Source organism: Callionymus lyra, chromosome 2, assembly GCF_982586985.1.
Source record: "Callionymus lyra chromosome 2, fCalLyr1.hap1.1, whole genome shotgun sequence".
Taxonomy (NCBI): domain Eukaryota; kingdom Metazoa; phylum Chordata; class Actinopteri; order Syngnathiformes; family Callionymidae; genus Callionymus; species Callionymus lyra.
The window spans coordinates 39799391-39808654 of record NC_141819.1 but is presented as its reverse complement, the minus strand read 5'-3'; the positions used below and the strand labels follow the sequence as shown (position 1 = coordinate 39808654).

Below are 9264 nucleotides of genomic sequence, written 5' to 3'. Positions count from 1 at the left end.
TTCATACATGTTCTTACCATGCTTATTATTTTTTTAATTATGCAAAACAACTACTATAGCTTTATTTAATAAAGTCAGCCAGGGTTTCAGGTTAGCCTGAGTGGTTATGATTTATTTAGGGGTCACATCATCAAAACATTTGGTGATACCAGTGAGGTCATCAGAGAGTCTGATGTGGGGGGGGGGGGGGCAGTTAAGTTAGAGTAACAGTCAAATTTGGGTTACCAGAGGAAATCATCTACAGTCGAGACTGACAATCCTGGCCACAGCAGAAGGTGTTTCCAAAAGCGAGCAAAGGTCTGAGACAATTTTGGGTTAATATTTGATTGGAGTTGTGAGGACGATACGGAAGACTTCTGAGGTGCATCGCTTTGGGACACAAAACGTAGGTTTTTAACATGTTTTAAGAACCTTCTTTTCTTATAAACTCGTCGTTTATATTGGCTATTGCTTTGTTGCACTTAAAAGTGACCGAGGGTGAAGTATGCCTCGTCGTGTAGCAGTGGTTGGAGGAGGAAGTTCAGGTCTGGCCTGCATCAAATGTTGTTTGGATGAGGGTCTGGAGCCAGTCTGCTTTGAGAGCAGTGATGATATCGGAGGTTTGTGGAGGTTCAAGGTAGGACTTTTCCCCGATACATGGAAGATCGAGTGTTGTCTTTTTTTTCCTTGCAGGAGAACCCGGAGCCCGACAGAGCCAGCATCTACCACTCTGTCATCATCAACACCTCCAAAGAGATGATGTGTTACAGCGACTTTCCCATCCCTGCTCACTTCCCAAACTACATGCACAACTCTCTCGTCTTGGACTATTTCTGGATGTACGCCGACCACTTCCAGCTGCTCAAATACATCCGCTTCAAAGTATGAGTCAAAGAAATACACAATTATCCGTCACTTTGTTAATCTTAAAAACTCTTTTTTGGTCCTTTTAAGACCAAAGTCTTACAGGTGAAACAAAGATCTGATTTCTCCTGCTCTGGTCAGTGGGATGTTGAGACGGAATCAATAGATGGAAGAAAAGAAAAACATGTATTTGATGCTGTGATGATCTGTATTGGTCATCACTGTCACCCAAACCTTCCTCTGCATGACTTCCCAGGTAACATAGTCAGTGTGTAACTATCTAAACTTCTGTATTAAGATACTGAAATTAAAACATAATTTGAACCAGTAATACATCTATCTGTTATCCAACTCTTCACAATTGTGATTATGAATGTATAATAATCTTCTGTTGCTCAGGTATCAACAGTTTCAAGGGCAAATACTTTCACAGTCGGGACTACAAGACTCCAGAAGAGTGGAGGAATAAAGAGGTTGTCGTAGTTGGAATAGGCAACTCTGGAGGAGACATTGCAGTGGAACTGAGCACCTTCACCAAACAGGTTGGTCAACCACTGTTGTCTCTGAATGTATTTTCTTCCTGAAACATCTCCAATAAGTATTCAGTAATACTGTTTTTTAATATCTCAAGGTGTATCTGAGCACAAGAAGAGGAGCATGGATTGTAAATCGCGTTTCTTACAACGGACTGCCAATTGATATGCTCAAAAATAAGGTGACACAATTCCAGAAGAAGATTCTTCCCTTTGGATTACTCTGCAGCATTGGAGAGAGAAGACTCAATAGAAGATTCGATCATGGTCTTTACAACCTGAAACCAACACACAGGTGCATTCACTTTATACACTTTCAACTATAGTTAACTGGAAAATAATTATATTTCCCAAAAATAATCCAAAGATATCAGAAACAGAATTCTGAAATACAAAACAAACTGTAATCATCATGGCTCCTACTGTTTAACGAAGAATTGCACAAGAATTAACATCATATATGAAACATATTACCTGATTGAGAACAAATTTTGCCATATTCATTTTAGTGTTGCAATTTGTTAAGACACTAAGATAAAGTCTCTGGTTGTAGTTTATTGTTCTGACCAGCCATAACACTGTCTCTGGCATTTACAAATGTAAATGTTACAAATTGTTGCTTTAATAAGTATTTTATCAAAAAGTAGATGAACTATACAAGCCCATAACCGACAAGATCCACTTCATTTGATACATAATTACATTTATTTCTAAACATTCATCAATGTTTTCTGCTATATCAATGTCCTTGAATTGATATAATAAATTATAGGTTGTTATTGAACTATAGATTTACCAAATTTAGATTCTAGTCTTCAAAATAGAGACAGTCACTGTGAAAAATGTGACAAAGTGGTTAATTTCATCTTGAAGTCATTACTGATAGCAAGTATATCAATCATTTAGAAATGTCTTTCAAGTAACAGTTGGAAAAACATTCTACTTAATTTCCAACAGTTCCTCTATCTATTATGTGTTGCTACATTTTTGTAGAATCGAGACCCTGACTCCAGTAAAGATTCAGTGATGTTCAAGAAACTGTGTCTTGATTATAAAAATACAAGCAGTACATGTCAGTATCTGTGAGAAGAAGAATCATGAGATTTTTTGAAATAAGAAAATGGATCTTTTATTTAAAACAAAAATGCATGGTATAGTAACAAGGTCATTTAAAAAAAATTGAATTAATTGAATTAATAACACCATTTTCAAACAATATGTATGTGGAGTCATATTTCCGAAAATATTATGATCATTCACAAAGCTTCAATTTCCAGTTTTGATCATTTCAAATAAAGGTTATTACATTTGCGAGAGTACAAGTTTCATAGAATGACCCCAAATGGTATTTTTAAAACTGTTTTCTGAGACAAGCAATGTTTTTACATCAGGATTTTCAGCCAACATACTACTGTGAATGATGTGCTTCCCAACCGCATCCTGTCAGGAACAGTTCAGGTGAAACCCAACATCCGCAGTTTTCATGGATCCACAGTGGAGTTTGAAGACGGCAGTAGAGTGGAAGATATCGACCTTGTGGTATTTTATTTAATTTGACTTCTCTCAAAAATACATCTTTTATTATTTGACCTTTTTCAATATTTTCCAGGTTTTTGCTACAGGTTACAAGTTCTCCTTCCCATTCCTGGCCTCAGACATTCTCTCTGTGACTGACAACAAAGCATCTTTGTACAAATATGTGTTTCCGACTGATCTGGATCGACACATGCTGGCCATCATTGGTCTCATTCAGCCTCTGGGGGCTATCATGCCCATCTCTGAGATGCAGGCTAGATGGGCCACGCAAGTATTCAAAGGTAGGGTTTTCCATAGAATTGTATTTTTCAAAAATCATGGCTTATTTGTTTCGTTCATTACAGGATCCAAAAAGCTACGACTCCTGCCGTGATGTTAAAGGATATCACAAGCAAACAGGATGCAATGACTAACAGGTTCTGAGTGGTTTATTTTCAAATGTATAAGAAACATTAACGTTTCTGATTTCTGTCTCCAGGTATGTCTCTAGTCAAAGACACACTATCCAGGTGGACTATGACAACTACATGGATGAACTTGCGGTTGAGGTCGGAGTTTGCCCCAGTGTCATCAAGTTGCTTCTCACCGATCCTCGCTTGGGGTGGAATGTTCTGTTTGGGCCACCCACACCATACCAGTATCGCCTCGTAGGGCCAGGAAAATGGGATGGAGCCCGCCAAGCCATTCTTACACAGTGGCAGAGAGTTGCTAAACCCATGCAGACAAGGCCGTGCGATGAGCCACGAGCCAAAAGCTTGCCCAGATGGCCACTGGTTCTAACAGCTTTCCTTATGGGACTGGGTTTCTACTTAAACAGAGATAAACTTAAAATTTAAGTTTTAAGTCTGCTTTTGGCAGGGACTAGAATTGAAATGTCAAGGCCGGTTTTTAAAACCTGAGATAGAGTCTTTGAAAGAAAAGAAAAATAGTAATTCAGCTCTTCAGTCCCAAAAACAGTTGACATAAATAAAAACTAGATTAACCTCATAAGATCCTTCTATTCCTTATGAGTTTCTTGACCTAATCCTGTACTTTGAGTTATGGTGAGACAGTTATTACGGTGGGCAAAAATGTTAAAATCAAAACAACAAATGAAGATTTGGGGTTAAGGGGAAGCGTTTGCTCTTGCATGCATCTCAATTGTTGTTTAACTATGCCCTTTGATGGACGTGTTGGCTTTTGCAAAAACGTTGTGTTTGGTTTCTGATTCGTACGCGTGTAAATCGCAGTAGATTCATCGTTTTTTCCTCGGTACATGAATTGTTTTATTGGTTTATTGTAGATGGGAATTTTACGAATAGTATGCTTTATGTATTGTCTATTTACTCATTTAATGCACGAGAATAAGTATGCACGAGTTCAATTGTTATTTTTCACTGTAGGTGAACATAAAATAAAAGATTGCAAAGGAACGTTAAGATGTGTATTTTGATTTTGAGCCGCAGGATCCATAAATGATGATAAAAACGCTTTCTTTTACTACCATATTTTAATTCATAATTCATATTTGTTCGTTTGGAATCAAAGTCATTGCTTTAGTATCGAATTTAGGGAACACATTTGTAGTTATTCGTATTTAGTACTTGGCTATGTATTCATGTTTAATTGAAGGTGTGCATTTTGTAAACTATATTTTATCGTGGCAATGAATGATGTAACGCGTTACAAGCGGAAGCAAAGAGGGATAAAAGTTAGATAAAAGGACATAATACATGTATTTAGGGTGTAGTTAACAGGAGTGAGAACACCCTACAAACAGGGGTGATCGTCGACATTCGAATATTTGCCGGACCTTGGGGTAAGTGTGTCATGGGGGCTACACTCAGTCCTTTGAAGGTATTATTGCTGCTTTCAAAGAAATAATGATTTAAAAATACATTTAGAGAATATTAATTCTATATGAATATTTCACACATGTTCTTTCCATGCTTATTTTTTTTTTTATAAATGATGCAAAACAACTACCATAGTTTTATTTAATAAAGTCAGCCAGGGTTTCAGGTGAGCCTGAGTGGTTATACTTTATTTGTGGGTCACATCATCAAAACATTTGGTGATACCAGTGAGGTCATCAGAGTCTGATGTGGGGGCGCAGTTGAGTAACAGTCAAATTTGGGTTACCAGAGGACAATCATCGACAGGCGAGACTGACAATCCTGGCCACAGCAGAAGGTGTTTCCAAAAGCGAGCAAAGGTCTGAGATCATTTTAGGTTAATATTTGATCGGAGTTGTGAGGACGATACGGAAGACTTCTGAGGTGCATCGATTTGCGAAGCAACACGTAAGTTTTTAACATGCATTAAGAACCTTCTTTTCTGATGACCTCATCATTTATATTGGCGATCAGAGGCTACTTTCATCAGTTCAGTATGTGTGTGCAGATGGTTTACCCTGATGTCTTTACTGAACGATCTGAAATCAAATCCTCACAGTCCAGCATGGCGATCCGTGTAGCAGTGGTAGGAGGAGGAAGTTCAGGTCTGGCCTGCATCAAGTGTTGTTTGGATGAAGGTCTGGAGCCAGTCTGCTTTGAGAGCAGTGATGATATCGGAGGTTTGTGGAGGTTCAAGGTAGGACTTTTCCCCGATACATGGAAGATCGAGTGTTATCTATTTGTTCCTGCAGGAGAACCCGGAGCCCGACAGAGCCAGCATCTACCACTCTGTCATCATCAACACCTCCAAAGAGGTGATGTGTTACAGCGACTTTCCCATCCCTGCTCACTTCCCAAACTACATGCACAACTCTCTCGTCTTGGACTATTTCCGGATGTACGCCGACCACTTCCAGCTGCTCAAATACATCCGCTTCAAAGTATGAGTCAAAGAAATACACAATTATCCGTCACTTTGTTAATCTTAAAAACTCTTTTTTGGTCCTTTAAGACCAAAGTCTTACAGGTGAAACAAAGATCTGATTTCTCCTGCTCTGGTCAGTGGGATGTTGAGACGGAATCAATAGATGGAAGAAAAGAAAAACATGTATTCGATGCTGTGATGATCTGTATTGGTCATCACTGTCACCCAAACCTTCCTCTGCATGACTTCCCAGGTAACATAGTCAGTGTGTAACTATCTAAACTTCTGTATTAAGATACTGAAATTAAAACAAAATTTGAACCAGTAATACATGTGTTAGATAGCCATCAAAAAACGTTTCTACATGGTCAATTCTATAATTTCATTTTGATCTTATGTGAGACACATTGATGGAGTCAGAGGGCCCGGGTCTAGTATAGAAGGATCTAAAATTATTTAAAGAAACTAAATGAATCTGTTATCTATCTGTTATCCAACCCTTCACAATTGTGATAATGAATGTATAATAATCTTCTGTTGCTCAGGTATCAACAGTTTCAAGGGGAAATACTTTCACAGTCGGGACTACAAGACTCCAGAAGAGTGGAGGAATAAAAAGGCTGTCGTAGTTGGAATAGGTAACTCTGGAGGAGACATTGCAGTGGAACTGAGCACCTTCACCAAACAGGTTGGTCTCATTTAATTGTCAAATCCCGAACCACTTTTGTCTGTGAATGTATTTTCTTCCTGAAATATCTCCAATAAGTATTCATTAATACTGCTTTTTTATATCTCAAGGTGTATCTGAGCACAAGAAGAGGAGCATGGATTGTCAATCGCGTTTCTCACAACGGACTGCCAATTGATATGCTCAGAAATAAGGTGACACAATTCCAGAAGAAGATTCTTCCCTTTGGATTACTCTGCAGCATTGGAGAGAGAAGACTCAATAGAAGATTCGATCATGGTCTTTACAACCTGAAACCAACACACAGGTGCATTCACTTTATACACTTTCAACTATAGTTAACTGGAAAATAATTATATTTCCCAAAGATAATCCAAAGAAACAGAATTCTGAAATATAAAACAAACTGTAATCATCATGGCTCCTACATTTTAACAAAGCATTTCACAAGAATTAACATCATATATGAAACATATTACCTGATTGAGAACACATTTTGCCATCATCATTTTACTATATATATATATATATATATATATATATATATATATATATATATATAATAAATTATAGGTTGTTATTTGACTGTGGATTCACCAAACTTAGATTATAGTCTTCAAAATACAAAATAGAACTTCAAAAAGTTCAAGAAACTGTGTCTTGGTAATAAAAATACATGCAGTACATGTCAGTATCTGTGAGAAGAAGAATCATGAGATTTTTTGAAATAAGAAAATGGATCTTTTATTTAAAACAAAAATGTATGGTATAGTAACAAGGTCATTTAAAAAAAATTGAATTAATTGAATTAATAACACCATTTTCAAACAATATGTATGTGGATTTATATTTCCGAAAAATATTATGATAATTCACAAAGCTTCAATTTCCAGTTTTGATCATTTCAAATAAAGGTTATTACATTTGCGAGAGTACAAGTTTCATAGAATGACCCCAAATGGTATTTTTAAAACTGTTTTCTGAGACAAGCAATGTTTTTACATCAGGCTTTTCAGCCAACATCCTACTGTGAATGATGTGCTTCCCAACCGCATCCTGTCAGGAACAGTTCAGGTGAAACCCAACATCCGCAGTTTTCATGGATCCACAGGAGTTTGAAGACGGCAGTAGAGTGGAAGATATCGACCTTGTGGTATTTTATTTAATTTGACTTCTCTCAAAAATACATCTTTTATTATTTGACCTTTTTTAATATTTTCCAGGTTTTTGCTACAGGTTACAAGTTCTCCTTCCCATTCCTGGCCTCAGACATTCTCTCTGTGACTGACAACAAAGCATCTTTGTACAAATATGTGTTTCCGACTGATCTGGATCGACACACGCTGGCCATCATTGGTCTCATTCAGCCTCTGGGGGCTATCATGCCCATCTCTGAGATGCAGGCTAGATGGGCCACGCAAGTATTCAAAGGTAGGGTTTTCCATAGAATTGTATTTTTCAAAAATCATGGCTTATTTGTTTCGTTCATTACAGGATCCAAAAAGCTACCGACTCCTGCCGTGATGTTAAAGGATATCACAAGCAAACAGGATGCAATGACAAACAGGTTCTGAGTGGTTTATTTTCAAATGTATAAGAAACATTAACGTTTCTGATTTCTGTCTCCAGGTATGTCTCTAGTCAAAGACACACTATCCAGGTGGACTATGACAACTACATGGATGAACTTGCGGTTGAGGTCGGAGTTTGCCCCAGTGTCATCAAGTTGCTTCTCACCGATCCTCGCTTGGGGTGGAATGTTCTGTTTGGGCCACCCACACCATACCGGTATCGCCTCGTAGGGCCAGGAAAATGGGATGGAGCCCGCCAAGCCATTCTTACACAGTGGCAGAGAGTTGCTAAACCCATGCAGACAAGGCCGTGCGATGAGCCACGAGCCAAAAGCTTGCCCAGATGGCCACTGGTTCTAACAGCTTTCCTTATGGGACTGGGTTTCTACTTAAACAGAGATAAACTTAAAATTTAAGTTTTAAGTCTGCTTTTGGCAGGGACTAGAATTGAAATGTCAAGGCCGGTTTTTAAAACCTGAGATAGAGTCTTTGAAAGAAAAGAAAAATAGTAATTCAGCTCTTCAGTCCCGAAAACAGTTGACATAAATAAAAACTAGATTAACCTCATAAGATCCTTCTATTCCTTATGAGTTTCTTGACCTAATCCTGTACTTTGAGTTATGGTGAGACAGTTATTACGGTGGGCAAAAATGTTAAAAACAAAACAACAAATCAAGATTTGGGGTTAAGGCTAAGCGTTTGCTCTTGCATGCATCTCAATTGTTGTTTAACTATGCCCTCTGATGGACGTGTTGGCTGTTGCAAAAACGTTGTGTTTGGTTTCTGATTCGTACGCGTGTAAATCGCAGAACATTAGATTCATCGCTTTTTCCTCGGTACATGAATTGTTTTATTGGTTTATTGTAGATGGGAATTTTACGAATAGTATGCTTTATGTATTGTCTTTTTACTAATTTAATGCACGAGAATAAGTATGCACGAGTTCAATTGTTATTTTTCACTGTAGGTGAACATAAAATAAAAGATTGCAAAAGAAACGTTAAGATGTGTATTGTGATCTTGAACCGCCGGATCCCGGAAAAAGGTTTGTCCACGCGTGACTCTCTTTCGCTTTCTCGGTTGCCAGGTTGGAACATTTATGCATCCCGACCATTGTACGTGACAATAAAAGCGCTTTCTTTTACTACCATATTTTAAATGTATAATTCACATTTTTTAGTTTGGAATCAAAGTCATTGCTTTAGTGTCGAATTTAGGGAACACATTTGTAGTTATTAGTATTTAGTACGTGGCTATGTATTCATGTTTAATTGAAGGTGCGCATTTTGTAAAC

At 37.7% G+C, this 9264-nt stretch overlaps 2 pseudogenes across 2 annotated transcripts; both read left to right on the top strand.

Moving 5' to 3' along the window:
* The first annotated feature begins 307 nt into the window (after positions 1-307).
* Positions 308-4301, top strand: LOC148086989 (flavin-containing monooxygenase 5-like; annotated as a pseudogene). The gene is made up of 10 exons (XR_015710549.1): positions 308-385; positions 469-616; positions 673-861; positions 934-1099; positions 1243-1385; positions 1475-1671; positions 2768-2915; positions 2986-3193; positions 3257-3328; positions 3391-4301. The product of XR_015710549.1 is annotated as a flavin-containing monooxygenase 5-like (transcript).
* A 765-nt stretch (positions 4302-5066) lies between these two features.
* LOC148086988 (flavin-containing monooxygenase 5-like) lies at positions 5067-8891 on the top strand (annotated as a pseudogene). Its single transcript, XR_015710548.1, has 10 exons — positions 5067-5194; positions 5346-5483; positions 5539-5727; positions 5799-5964; positions 6257-6399; positions 6510-6706; positions 7407-7552; positions 7623-7830; positions 7894-7966; positions 8029-8891. The product of XR_015710548.1 is annotated as a flavin-containing monooxygenase 5-like (transcript).
* The last annotated feature ends 373 nt before the right edge of the window (positions 8892-9264 follow it).